Here is a 15,387-nt window from a genome sequence, read left to right as displayed (position 1 = left end):
ACTTTTAATGCATTTTAATCTGCTGTCAGTCCCCTATACACATCCAGACCGCTGTCCCATTGGTGCAACAAGACTTCCCTCCATAAAACAACAAAATGGCCGCCCGTCTGGTGTAGCTAATGCAGCTCTGACATGGACCAAACGAGGCTGATTTACATTGTGATTTGTGGGCTTTTTTTACGTCTGGCTAATGCTTGCACTCATCATGTCAGGGATATTAGTGTCTGTTCCAGTGAAGCCTATAAAAGCTGATGTTATTACGGCTCGGGTGCTGAGGAGAATGCCAAAGCAGAGCACAGTGGAACATATGGTACAAGATGAGAACCGCTGCAAATATGTGTTTTCATAAAAAGTCAATCTGGTTGAGTCCATCAGTTGTGTGCAGTGACAGTGAAGAAGACGACAGGGTGCAGTAAAGGGGCTACACGGCAGACTGAGCTGTTACTGTACAGGTGTATTTCTATCATTACTACTCATTACTAAACACTAATATGATTGATTACCAGGGTTATTGATACTTTGCAGCTGATGTCATCAACATTTCCAAAGGGGGTCATTGTCAGAAGTTCTATTAAACTTCAGTCTGAGCTTTGTTTTAACACAATCTGGCCATAAAGAACTGTCTTATCTAAACTACAACAGGGATCATTTTGGTGAAATTGCCTTTTGTTCTGACCTCTCCAAATTAAAATGATCACCATTATTGAACCCTCAGTAGTATATGCACTAGTTTGGTGTCTTTGTAAAGGTAACACCCTATAGTTTTACCCACACGTGTCAGAGTCACTGTGAGTTTGTCTGCTGAGCATTTATACACTTTGGAACACACATAAAAAAAAAAAAATTAAAAAAAAAATTCTCATCCTCGCCTAAATTTTTTTGTGAAAATGAAGGTGTAGAAAGCTGCAGTAGGGAGCTGGGGACAAAAATACACTATATCTCAACTGACAAGATTGTTGACCACTTACATTTCAAATTTGAGGTCAATACCTATAAAAATGAGAGTTTTACACAAATTTTATCATCAGTCGGTCCAGGCCTCTCCAAACCTATCCAAATGAAGACATTTGGAGAACGTTTGGAAGAAATGCAATAACTTTTGAATGTTTCAACCCACAGACATCAACGAGGGCTCTACTGAAAACTCACACTGAGAGGAATCTGTATCTGCACACTCAGCTGCTCTATTACAGTACATTTATATATCATATCAAAACACAATATAAAATGTGTATTTGTATATAAAATATAGTCAAAACAAGTGGTATGGGTCAAAATAAATATATATTTACAAACCACACACTGCAAACAGTGAACAAACACACACACTTCAAAATGTAAACAAGCACACAGTGGAAACTAAAAACACACTGTACATGATTGTACATGATTGTGACAGTCATTCTGCGACAGTGGCTCAGTGGTTAGAGCTTTGGTCCACCAACCCGAAGGTTGGAGGATCGAGTCGGACCAACTTCTGTCATTGTGTCCTTAGTTCTGTCATTGTGTTATTGTGTCTTAGGCAAGACACTTCACCCAAGTGGTGTGTGCGTGAATGCTTGTTGGTGGTCGGGGGGCGCGCAGATTGGCATTAGCTAATGCTAATGATAACACATGATATATTTGACCCACAATTAAGTCATTAGTAGAATAAACCACGCTTGCCGATCAGGAACAGCATCCAGTCAATCGAAACATAAGGTCCTCTACTCCTGAGTCTCATCATGAGATCTTCACTCTTTTCCACAAACCACTCCAGGTCCGAGATGCCTCTAGTTTAACTTGTACAAACAGCCACAGTGTCCTCGGTCAGGTACTTCCTTTGTTTTGTCCATTTCGTCATGTTTAAAATGCAAAACTGCTGCATAAAATTACACAATTACGTGCGATCTTTGCATCCAGTCTCCTCCTTTCACGCGCGCAGCATAGTCCATCTGTTTACGGGAAACCATTGCATGTCATCCTCCGCTGTTCACTGGCTTTAAACGTGTGAAATGTAACAGCTTGATTCTACAAGGGGGAGAGTGGGGCGTACTCTTTCAGTCATCTGTAGCACTGATTCACTGTCCAAGGCTCCAGTAACCCACAGCCCCCACCTTATTGGCCAACTTTGGTGTCAGTCACAAGCGAACAAGTTTGTTTTGCACTGAGGAACAAAGTTGGCGCTGTCAGAAGTTTATTATGCTTGAAATCGATAAAAGAAATGTAAAAAAGTGATGGAACAGATTTCACTTTCCTGCAGCAGATTGGACATGGAGGATCTAAATGCCTTTGTGGACATAATTTCTTGACTGGATTAAATTCTCTGGACTTTTACGGAACGAATGAGACCAACTTTGTGTGAATATGTTGATGTTTGACAGAACCAGAGCGCTCAAAGGTAAGTGAAGTCCAAATCCACATTTCTGACTTCTCTGTAAAAACGTCTTTCCTGTCAGCACTGTGGTGATTACAGGTGTAAATGGTTTACATATTCAGAAAGATGAATGCCGTAGCTTTCATTTGATGTGTAGATTATTTGTGTGGGTGACGCAGAAATACACGTACATTGCTGTAAATTTGTAGCGTAAAGGCGACGGCCCCCGGGCGGGCCATCGGAACTTCAAGTGGTTAAACATGTCCCTCCCCAATAACAGTACAGTCACAAGCTAGCTAGCAGTAGCCAGCAGTAGCTGATATTACTGCAATGGTGGAGGTTTATAGCCATGTAAATCATTGACAACTGTATGAATAGAAATAGGATTTTGTGCTTAACATTTATGTCAATAGTTGCATGATTAAAAATGTCGAGGAAGTTAAGTGCCTGGGAATCATATTAGACCCTACCCTTAATTTTAAAAAACATATTAAAAAGGTTTGTAATGTCTTGAAATTCAACATCGCTAACTTCCAACATATTAGAAGCTCATTATCATTAGAAGCAGCAAAATCCTATCTCAACGCTATGATTATATCTCACATTTTGTATTGTATCTCCTCATGGTCTCAAGCCAAAATAACAGTACTAAATCCTCTCAGATCATTGCATAATCAGGCGTTGAAAATTCTCGATAAAAAGCCCAGACGTTACCATCATTGCTACATATTGGACAAATTTAAAATATTAAGCTTTGACAACTTGATCAGGTTCTCTGATATTCGCCTGGTACATAAAATCTTGCATGACGCAGCCCCACCCCCACTAAAGAAATATGTACAGCCTCGCTCTCAACTAACAAGTAGAGTGTTAAGGTCCGTGTCTAGGGGTGACTGCAATGTTCCTATAAGAAAGTCCGCTTTTTCTCAATCTGCCTTCTCTTTTAAAGCCATCAAGGAATGGAACGGGCTTCCAGAAAAGCTTAAGAACATAGCAGATTATCACAGTTTTTCAGGGGCTGTTAAAAACTGGCTTCTTGACCATCAGTCCTGCTCACACTAACAATACCAGACGGGTATTCGGCCATCAGATGTTACCCTCGTGGGTACCATCTGATGGCCACTAGATTAACAGATCATGAGTGTTATTGTACTGTTTTAGTGTCATATTTTGTCTTGTTTACATTCACAATAATGCTACCCTCGTGGGTATCATCTGATAGTGACTACACTGTATTTATTCTGATATTTGTTGTTTATGTCCTGCACTTTAATAACTTGTAGTTTGCACTATGTATAGAAAATTTTGCACATTTGTATATTATCTTTTGTATTGCACTTTTCATACGTAAATTGTTTTTTTAATGTTTGTGACAAAGGACTACAGATGGAAATTAGCATTTTGCTAAATCTGGTGCAGCCATCTTTTTAATGCATCTGCACACTGTCCTTCAAATAAATAAATAAAATAAAATAAATAAAAAGTAAATGAGGCATTTTGTTGTACTGTGTAAGTTTGGCCAGTATTATTATAATTGGCAGCTGTATCAGTTTGACTGCTCAAATGTGTGCCGTAGAACAAGTGCTTCTGAGACTTTGACACGTGTACCTCTATGGGACTTTGGCAGCCTGTAGCAAGGCCCTGTGTAGTTTGAGCATGTTTGATTTAGAGGCAAATCTTTTCTTTATTTTTGTCCTCTCTGGAGTTCATTATTATTTAGAACTACCTTATCCATGGTGATGAGAACTACAGAGCTCAGCATACCAAGTTGTAATTCTATTTATGGATCAAATTGAAAAGTAATATTTGGCCAAAACTGGACTGTACTACTACAGGTAAAGTTTATTTAAAAATAAGTCTGATTTCACCTGCTTTCTCCAGAACGGCATCGCAGGTGTGCTACAGGGTGTAGGGTGCCTCCTCTCATTTCATGGTCCTCGGTGCTTTTGAGTGACCTACAAGACAAAGACACAAGCTTTTAACTATCAGTTATAGTTTATCTGCATGTCTGTCACCAAATGTAACCACAGTTGTTCGACTGTACTTTGTACTTGCAACCACTTCTATTACTATAACAGGAAAAATGCCATGTACAATGAATGAATGTTCCATGCAGTATAAAAGGTTTGGTTGCTCAGTCAAAGACATTTTTGAAACAAACAAAACTAAACGGATTCCCTCTCATCTGACCCCTCTCTGTCTCTCTCTCTCCTCACACACTCCTCTCCCTCTTTTACTTCCTCTCTCTTCTCCCATCCTCCCCTCCTCTCCTCCACTCCCAGCAGGACAGTCTGAGAGCGTCTCCACCTGAGAATAGATGTGTTGGGTTTGACAGATGGCCCAGCTCTGATCCAGGTGATGCATGGACCCTCCTACCCCTCCTTCCTCTCTCCTCCCTCTCTCTCTTCCTCTCTCCTTTCTCTCATATCCCTCTCACATCTCTCTCTCCCTTCCTCTCTCCCTTGTTACCAAACACTTAACACCTATTAATGTGTTGATTTGTGCCAGCACACAGCTCACTGTGGCAGCTGACAATTTGCCTGTTTTTCTCCTTTTGTCACCTGACATGTCCTTGAGTTGTGAGCAACTGCACACTACTAAAAAAGAAAAGGAGAAGTGTCTTGCTCAAGGACAACACAATATTATACACATAATAATAATAATAATAATAATAATAATAATAATAATAATAATTCTGATTGGATTAGATCATACATATAGTACGATCAAATCCAATAATAATAATAATAATAATAATAATAATAATAATAATAATTATTATTATTATTATTATTATTATTATTATTATTATTATTAGCATGCTAACCACAAGACGAGTGAGAGATTTGAGCACAAAAAAAACCCCAAAAAAACATTTGGCATCATAATAACCGTTAGTCTATATAATATTATTATTATTGTAGTGTAATGTTTTATTTAGATTATTCAGAGTTACACACTAAGCACACTCCCACTCTCAGTTTGAACCATTTTAAACACATCTTAGTCTTGGGCACTTTTCTCTGATGATTAGTTTGTTGTTAAAATGAGTTCTCACTTTGGCTTCGGTCATATACAGTAAATAAATATAAAACAAGTCTTTCAAATGGCTCTTTTATATGAACAGAGCCAAAAGATTTGGATCCCATAAACAAGCCGAACGTCCCATCACTAGTTTAGAATGAACTACTTCTGTTTCACACATTTTTAAGAATAATGCTTCTCCGCTCACAGTAACATCTGCAGTTTGCTCGTATTGCACTTTCATAAAGGATAGGAGCTGCATGGTACGAGTGAAGTGTCCTAGTTTGTACATGTGTGATCCAAACACATTGTATCTGCTATGAACCTGACCTGAATAAACCCTCAGAGGATTTACCTGAGTATTTCAATAAGACACCGCCATGTCCTGTTGTTTCGTTTTTACCTCTAAACCTCTCTTGTCTCTAACTCTGATTAATATTTCAACACACACGTGCACTTTGCCTCGACCTGCGCGTTCTCCTGCTTTCACTGTCAATAAATACAACTAGGCTTGAATTTTGCACACCATAAATCTTTAAATATCTCAACACTGTATTAGCTTTTCTCAAAAACAGATGCCGTGCTCTGCGGTTGTGGGGTCACCGCCATTAATCCATTATTTATGCAATAATGTGTGTATTCCCCACCGGTAATGTATAATTCATGCTAAAGAGCTGCACGGAGATGAAGCCAGAATACAATTGGACACAACAGGGAGAGTGGCCTTTTCAAGCAGCCATGTAATAATAAAGTATGTGGAGGAATGCTAAGGCTGCCGTGTGTAACTTTTCTCGTGGGGGGGGGGGGTCCAGCGTGTGCTTATGAAGATGCTGTTGCTTTGCCTGAAATATTCCACTAAGGCATTAAAGGTGCTGTACCAGATTTTGACTGATAAAAGGGGGGAAAATGGTTGCCTGTGATCCAGAACACACACTTCTTCAATACTTTACAAGTACAGCAAAAGATGAAGTTTAAATCTGTCAGCTGGACAAATTGTTGTATGAGTGAAGACGTTTCGGTGCTCATCCAAGCCGCTTCTTTAGTTCTGGTCAGATTACTGCTGGACACTGCCTTATATCTATCTAAAGGGAGGAGATAACTACACTGAAACTTTAAACAATTTATCGTCAAAGGCCCCCATTCCTGTTTAAGGAAGGATTGTCTTTCCTAACAAAAATGGCTTCTTTAACTCCCCTCTCAAACCATTACTTTTTTCTGGTTAACATCTGAACCTCACTATCTTCAAAGGAGTGATTAGTGTCTTTGAGATGGAGATGTCCAGCAGACTGTGGTCCAGAGGAGCTCTTATGACAGTGATGGGACATTCTCGTATGGAGTTACTGTTTAGATTCTCCAATGTAACGCTCACTGCACTCTTCACTACACAGAATGGAGTAGACTACATTACTTTGTTTATGGCTCAGGGTTTTGTCCTTTGGGTGAAACAGTTTTTTATCTTAAAGTGTTTGTAGGATTGAAAAAGATGGGAATCTCAAACTGGAAATTATCTTAGGTTTTTCAGACACATCCGCTGTGTACGGAATAGTTACACCTTGGTGTTACTATTCCAGAACTGAAGAAGCGGCTTGGATGAGCAGCGAAACGTCTTCACTCCTACAACGATTTGTCCAGTTGACAGATTTAAACTTCATCTTTTGCTATGGATCACACCTGGACGACTGAGTGATTACACAGACACACCCCCAGACCATCACAGATCCTGGCTTTTGAACTATGCGCTGATAACAATCAGGATGGTCCTTTTCCTCTTTGGCCCGCAGGACACAACGTCCACGATTTTCAAAAACAATTTGAAATGTGGACTCGTCAGACCACAGCATACTTTTCCACTTTGCATCAGTCCATCTCAGGTGAGCTCGGGCCCAGAAAAGCCAGCGGCATTTCTGGATGTTGTTGATATATGGCTTTCGCTTTGCGTACGGAATAGTTACTGTACCATGCAAAGTGAAAGCCATGCACTTGGAGATGTGGCGACAAACTGTGTTAACTGTCAATGGTTTCCTGAAGTGTTCCTGAGCCCGTGTAGTAATATCCTTTTCACATTCATGTCTGTTTTAATATAGTAATGCCTGAGGGATCAAAGGTCATGGGCATTCAATCAGAATCAGAATCAGAAGACTTTTATTGCCATCGTCTGTGAACACCGTTCACAAACTAGGAACTTGCTGCGGTGATAAAGTGCAACATAAAAAAAACACACTGAATAAATACAAATACAAATAAGGGCATGCACAGAGTTAAAGAAGATATGCTTAAAAATAAACCTTTCTACCTAAAAAAGGTAGAAAATATATACAACAGCAGCATCAGACATGACTTATTAAAGTGACCGGTATTATAAAGTGTCCAGTTTTGTGCAGATATTATAAAGTGTTCATGAGACAAACTGCAGAGGGGAAGAAACTGTTCTTATGCCGAGAGGTTCTGGTCCCAATGGACTGTAGCCTCCTGCCAGAGGGAAGTGGCTCAAATAGTCCATGTCCAGGGTGAGAAGTGTCAGCTGCTATACGGCCTGCTCGCCCCCGAGTCCTGGAGACATACAGGTCCTGTAGCGATGGAAGGCTGCAGCCAAATCACCTTCTCAGCAGAGCGCACAAAGCGCTGCAGTCTCTGTCTGTCCCTGGCAGTGGCCCCAGCGAAACACACAGTGATGGAAGAGGTAAGGATGAACTCGATGATGGCCAAGTAAAACTGCACCATCATCTGGACCGGCAGCTTGCCTTTCCTCAGCTGCCACAGGAAGAACATCCTATGCTGGGCTTTCTTGATGAGGGAGCTGATGGTCGGCTCCCACTTGAGATCCTGGGTGATGCCCAGGAAACGGAAGGAGTCCACAGTGATGATGGGGGATTCCGTCAGGGAGAGGGGCGGCAGGGGGTCTGTGACTTTCCCTAAGTCCACAATCATCTCCACTTAACTGGGTGTTAAGCCATCCGAGATGAGCCCGATGAGGGTGGTGTCATCCACAAACTTAACCAGTTTGACGGAGTCGTGGCTGGAGGTGCAGCGGTTGGTGTACAGGGAGAAGAGCAGGAGAGAAAGTTCACAGCCCTGTGGAGCTCCTGTGCTGATAGTCCGAGCGTCTGAGACATTCTTCCCCAGCTGCACTCACTGCCTCCTGTCCATTAGGCAAGGCAAGGCAAGGCAAGTTTATTTGTATAGCACAATTCGTACACAAGGTAATTCAAAGTGCTTTACAGAATAAGAAAGACATTAAAATCACACAAATCAAAACATAAATAATCACCCAATCTGCAACTCTCTCACCCACTCGTTTTCACCCTTTAAAAACTCTCTCTCGCACTCTTTAAACACTGTCTTGCTCAGTTTAAGAACTTTCCCATTACTTAACAAAAAACTTTCCTGTCACTTCTCAAATACTTTCCTGTCACTTTACTATGTCTAATAAAAGTCCATCAGTCCATGTTTCTTTTGTCATCATAAAATTACCATTAAAGGAGAAGAGTGCAGAATAAAAACCTTTCAGTCGTATGCACAGCTAAACAGAACCGTTTTGAGCCTGGATTTAAATATTGTCAAAGTAGAGGCCTGTCTCACATCTTCAGGAAGACTGTTCCAAGTTTTAGCTGCATAAAACTGAAACGCTGATTCCCCATGTTTAGTCCTGACTCTGGGCACCAGCAGAAGGCTGGTCCCTGAAGTCCTCAAATTGCGAGATGGTTCATATGGCACTAACATGTCGGAGATATACTTTGGACCTAGGCCATGGAAAGACTTATACACAAGCAGAGCTGCTTTAAAGTCTATTATTTGAGCTACAGGAAGCTAGTGCAGAGACCTGAGCACAGGACTTATGTGCTTGTTCTTCCTGGTTCTAGTCAGGACCCGAGCAGCAGCGTTCTGGATGTACTGCAGCTGTGTTAAGGCTCGTTTGGAGAGGCCAGTGAGCAGGCCGTTACAGTAGTCTAACCTACTGGAGACAAATGCATGGATAAGTCTCTCTAAGTCTGGTTTTGACAGTAAACCTTTGATTTTTGCAATGTTTTTTAGGTGGTAAAAAGCTGCAGATGTTATTGATTTGATGTGGCTGTTAAAGTTCAAGTCTGAGTCCATTGTTACCCCTAGATTTCTAGCCTGATTTGAAGGTTTTAGAGAGAGAGACTGGAGGTGACTGATGACACTTTCTCTATGTTTCTGTGGGCCAAAGATGATGACTTCAGTCTTCTCTGAGTTTAGCAGAAGAAAGTTGTTTTGCATCCACACACTGATCTGCTTGATGCAGTGGCAGAGTGAATCCACTGGTCCATATTCACCTGCTGCCAGTGAGATATAGATCTGAGTATCATCTGCATAGTTGTGGTAAGACACATTATTGCTGCGTATTAACTGGCCTAACGGCAGCATGTAGAGATTGAACAGCAGGGGTCCCAGGATTGAACCCTGGGGTACCCCACAGGTCAGGGACATTTTATCTGATATACATTTTCCAATTTCAACAAAGTACTCTCTGTTTTCTAAATCGGACTTGAACCAGTTTAGTGCAGTACCAGAGATGCCCACCCAGTCCCCTAGTCTCTGTAAGAGGATCCCATGATCCACAGTGTCAAAAGCAGCACTCAGATCTAACAGGATCAAGACTGAGACTTTGCCTACCTCAGTGTTCAGGTGGATGTCATTTGTCACCTTGATACGAGCAGTCTCAGTGATGTGGTGGGGTCTAAAACCTGATTGGAAGACATCAAAGGAGTTGTTCATTTCGAGGAAGTTAATAAGTTGTTGGTAAACAACTTTTTCGAGGACTTTGCCTAAAAACGGCAGATTTGAGATCGGTCGATAATTGTTCAATATTGTGGCATCAAGACTGCTCTTCTTTAGGAGAGGCTTGATAACCGCAGTTTTCAAAGCGCTTGGGAATGTTCCAGATTGAAGTGACATATTAACTATGTGAGTGAGTAGTGACAGCAAACTGTTGAGCACAGACTTTAGAAATTTAGTGGGTAACATATTGAGGCAGCATGTAGATGAACTCAGACTGGTGACAATCTCTTGGACAGTTTTGTCAGTTACAGGTGCAAAGTGAGTCAGCTCTAAGTGTCTAGGTGGGTGCTGGGTTGTTATTTGCGTTGTGGAATTTATGGCATTTTTAATGCCCTGAACCTTGTCATTAAAGAACACTGCAAACTCATTGCACTTAAATGTGGAAATTAGTTCTAACAGCAGTGGAGCTGGGGGGGTTTGTTAATCTGTTTACCGTTGCAAACAGGACACGAGAGTTGTTACTACAACTTCCAATAATGTCAGAAAAATACCTTTGCCTTGTTCTACATAAACTGTGGTTGTACATATACATCTTTTCTCTGTAAATCTCATAATGAATCTGGAGCTTTGACGCCATTTGGCGCCATTCCCGCTCGGCCCTCCAGCACTCCCTTTTCTGTGCCCTGACCAAGTCATCATTCCTCCATGGCGCTTTCTGCTTATCTTTAACCATTTTAACCTTCATTGGGGCAATAGTGTCCAGAACATTCAAAACACTCGAAGTTACAGAGTTCAACAAATCATCAACATTAGAACATGAGGCATTTTCAAAGTGTATCATTTCCATGAACAGTGCACCTATGTTATCATTTATGTGTCTCTTTCAAACAACTGCAGGACCAGCCGCTGGTTTGGGAATAACAGACAGGTCAAAGAAGACACAGAAATGATCAGACAGAGCAACATCCACTACACTGACATTTGAAATATTTACTCCTTTTGTAAGGACAGAACTGAGCTCTTTAGCGTTTCTGTCAAACACATTATCCACATGTACATTAAAATCACCTGTAATGACTAAACCATCAAAGTCTGTGCATACGACTGAAAGCATCTCAGTAAAATCATCAGTAAAACTCAGACAGTGCTGGGGAGGTTTATATATGACTAAGTAGAGTATGGAGGGGGATTGTTTTAGCTCCATTTTGAATGAAACATACTCAAAAGATGAAAAGACCCCAAATGACAATCTGTGAGTAACTATATCTCTAAAAAATGCATACACACCTCCACCCTTTTTGTTTACTTGTGTTTCAGATTCAAATTTGAAGTTGGGTGGAGTTGATTCCACTAGAACTGCATTACCTGTGTTTTTGTCAAGCCATGTTTCGGTTATAAACATAAAGTCAAGACTAAAAGAAGAAATAAAATCATTAATTAAAAAGGATTTGTTACATAAAGATCTGACATTGAGCACAGCAAGTTTCAGATTAGTTTCAGTAGGACTGGATGTTATCGTCTTACAGGGAATGTAAACTAAATGTCTCTGATTGGACAGTCTAACTGTCCTTCTGTTTGCCCTTCTGTCATGTCTTTGTAGTTTATTCAGTTCAATATACATTGAAACGGATTTGCAAATCATTGTATTCTGTAAGTTTGTCACAGCATCCCAACTTCATTGGAATTGGGGTTGTATAATCTGTAGAACTCCCCCTCATGTATCTTGTCTCCAATCCTATTTCCGAACCCTTAAACAATACCAGGGGCTTCATACACAATATCTCAGTGTTAGGCAGGTGGGCCTCTGAACTCAGTCACCTCTATGCATTATGACCTTAAAGGGGCTGGAAGGTGCACAAGCATCTAACGGTGCAGACCAGATACCACAATGTGAGTCTGGTCACCGTTTTCAGATGGGTGTGATTGACAGGTGGATTAGCCAGTCAGGGACAGGTGTGGTCTGTCCATATGGGAAAAAAATATGGGAGGCTGAAAAATTATTAAAGTTAAAATCAAGGAGCCAAGCACTAAACTCTGCTAAACAGAGATAAATGTGATTTTATTTGTAAATGACAGATGGCCAATGAGTTCCTTTGATTGTACGATCGTTTAACTGGGTTGGAGACGCAGTGGAGGACATTAGGACCAGACTCATGTCAATCTATATAAACAAATTCAGCATCCAACACAACCAAATAATGGGTATACTTTAAGATACAGGTGATAGTTACAGAAAATGCTTGTTCTATGATTTTGACCAAACCATGGACAGAATTTGTACAATGCAGGGTCTCATTTGGGGGAACTAGGTAGAGTTACAGCTACAATACAGTATCAATTAAAGCTAAGTATGAAAAATTTACTTTTTTGGAGATTTTAACCACTGATTCCTCATCAGAAATTTATCTGGAGTTGTATTTTACTTTATTCACGCTTGTCTGATCCTCCTGTGCAGTAAGCCCTCTACTCCTGAGCTGTCACAAAACATTTACATTTTCCCAAGATTGTTACGTCACAGGTAGAAACCCTGCATGTTTTTTTTGTTTTTTTTCCATAAAGGGTACTCATGAAAATGAGAGTCTGAGTGCTCTCATTGAGCTCTCCATTTATAAATAAAGGTAAATAAATACATAAAAATACAATCCTTGCCAGACTCATTCAAAGCATGCCGTTAAATCGCTTTCATTAATATGGTAATACTGTGTGCTTGTAAGAATATGTCAGAGCAAATCCCTTAAATAGATTTTTTTTCTTTTGTTTCGTGTCTTTGTATATTTATGGAGAATTATCATGTGGGAGCATGGATGACATAGACTTGTGGGTGGAGCATTGGACAGGATCTTAAAGCTAACCGTAAGGAGGGTTAAAATAGGACTGCACATATCTCTAAATGAATGAAACATGGATGACATTTAAAACTTCTTCAGGCATGTTTTTAATGAAGGAACAACATTATAACATGATAGTAAGCTAAAATAATAATAATAATAATAATAATAATAATAATAATAATAATAATAATAATAATAATAATAATAATAATAATACAAAACCCTGTCAAAGCAAAGAGCATTTTTACAATACAAATAATGTATAATATGTGTTCTTAAAGTAAACAAAACAAGAAGTCCAAATGACCATCCATATTCCCAGAAGTCTTTTGTAGTAGCAATATTGCAGTGCTGTTGAATACCTCACTAATGTACCACACAGGGCTGAGTTTCTATTATTAGTAACACATTTGGACGCGAATTACCCCGAGTGTGGTAATAACTGTGATTTTCAACATTACACAAAATGACAGGTGGAGACTGAAAAGAGCAATCACCATTTTCAACTTTTATGTTTGGAGTTGTAATGAGAACAGCAAGTCTTCGCCCTGTTCCGAAGAGATTAAAATTTCAAATCACTCTAATTGTCTGTGTCCTTAACATGGCTTTAAACGCTTTCATTTAAAACAGACACATTGGGTGGGTAATATGGAGCAGGAATGAGTGGGTAACGTCAAGACAACGTTAAGTGACATTATAACAACAGTTAAAGGTGCCGTATTATGATTATGATTATAATTATTATCAGAATAGATCAGCTGGTGGAGTGTTTGTCCATGGATCTGAAGGTTGGTGGTTCACTTGCATTTCAATGAGAACCATGGAGAATAAACAGTATGTAACTATCCTAGTGCTGCTAATAGATGGTGTGGTGACATGAAATCCAAGGGTAGCATTACTGATATATACCGAATATATGTATAAAAAAGAATGTTTTTCATATTTAGCATATGGACACGCCTCATGTGAAAGCTCAGGACCAGCACATCCTGGGTCTTCCGCAGGGCCTCTTCCCAGTGGGACAAGCCGAAAACAGCTCCCTAAGGAGGCATCCAGGAGGCATCCTGAGCAGATGCCCGAGCCACCTCAGCTGCTCCTCTTGATGTGGAGGAGCAGCAGCTCTATTCTGAGCTCTTCCTGTGTGACAAAGCTCCTCACCCTATCTCTAAGGGAGCACCCAGCCACCCTGAAGAGGATTTTCGGCCGCTTGAATCCACGATCTTGTCTTTTCGGTCATTACCCAAAGTTGGTGAGGGAAAGGTGAGGTGAGGTGAGGGAAAGACCATAGATTGACCGATAAATCGAGAGTTTTGGCTCTTTCGCATCACTGCAGATGCTGCACTGATCCGCATGTCAATTATTATTTTGATTATTAGTGGAAGCACTATTTCATTTGAACATGTCTACCTTGTAGCACTGAAATGTTCATACAATTGTAAATATAAATTTGACATACCCTAAGTACCATTTTAAATCAGGCCCAGAATGGTATGACGTCATGTGAACCCAGCTCCACTCTTTGCCTTGTTTAAACTGTGGATATAAAAATAGCCGAGTGTCTGAGGGTCTCACGCAGAGCTGAGTCTTGGCAGAACATATGAGCATGGTTTGTTTATGACAAATTCAGGAGGTGTAAAAAAGTGCAGGGAAAAAAAATCTCAATCTGGCAACCCGCCTCTCTGCTTACTCAGCACTCATGAGTCACACACTGCTATTTTAATGACCATAATTTTAACTGCACTCTATTTGGAAACTGTCACATTGTTGGATATTAGCTTGTTAAATGTAGCTTATAAAATTGTCCATATAAGATCTCATACAGGAAACCAACCCAGGGCTTTCTCGCTGTGTAGTGCAGCATACTATTTTGCAAAATTCTCACATTTTTCCCATTGAAATTTCAAAATGCAAATGAACAAAAATGTAATTATGTAACTTTTTTTTTTTTTTTTTTAATCTTTCTTGATGTATTTATATTTGTGTTGATGTAAACTATATTAAAATAATCTACTATGAGTCTAGTTTCAGGTTCCCCGCTCACATAAGGATATATGTTTTAAGGTGTTAGGGGCAATAAAAATGCATGTACTGAATGCCTTAGTGTGGAACATTCCAGGTTAACAAATAACATCTCCACGGAGATGAGCAGCCGGCATGCCTTCCACCAGAAAAGTTATGTATGCAGCTTGTATACTACTTGCTCAGTCCATGGTAGAGTACAGAGTCATGAAAAATTAGAACCGTTAACAATTTAAAATAAGAAAAAAATTATGTATCTCAAATTTGAAAAAGTCTTCAAAATGTTACATGTAGCAAGAACCCCTGAACGACTAAGCACACGTCTGTAATGACATAAACTGGGATCGTGTCATTGTGCACAGTGGCTCCTGACTCCGCTCTCTATCAAATGCCTTAGTGTAGAACATTACAGGTAAC

This window comes from Periophthalmus magnuspinnatus, chromosome 20, assembly GCF_009829125.3.
Source record: "Periophthalmus magnuspinnatus isolate fPerMag1 chromosome 20, fPerMag1.2.pri, whole genome shotgun sequence".
Lineage (NCBI taxonomy): Eukaryota > Metazoa > Chordata > Actinopteri > Gobiiformes > Gobiidae > Periophthalmus > Periophthalmus magnuspinnatus.
This window is presented reverse-complemented; position numbering follows the sequence as displayed.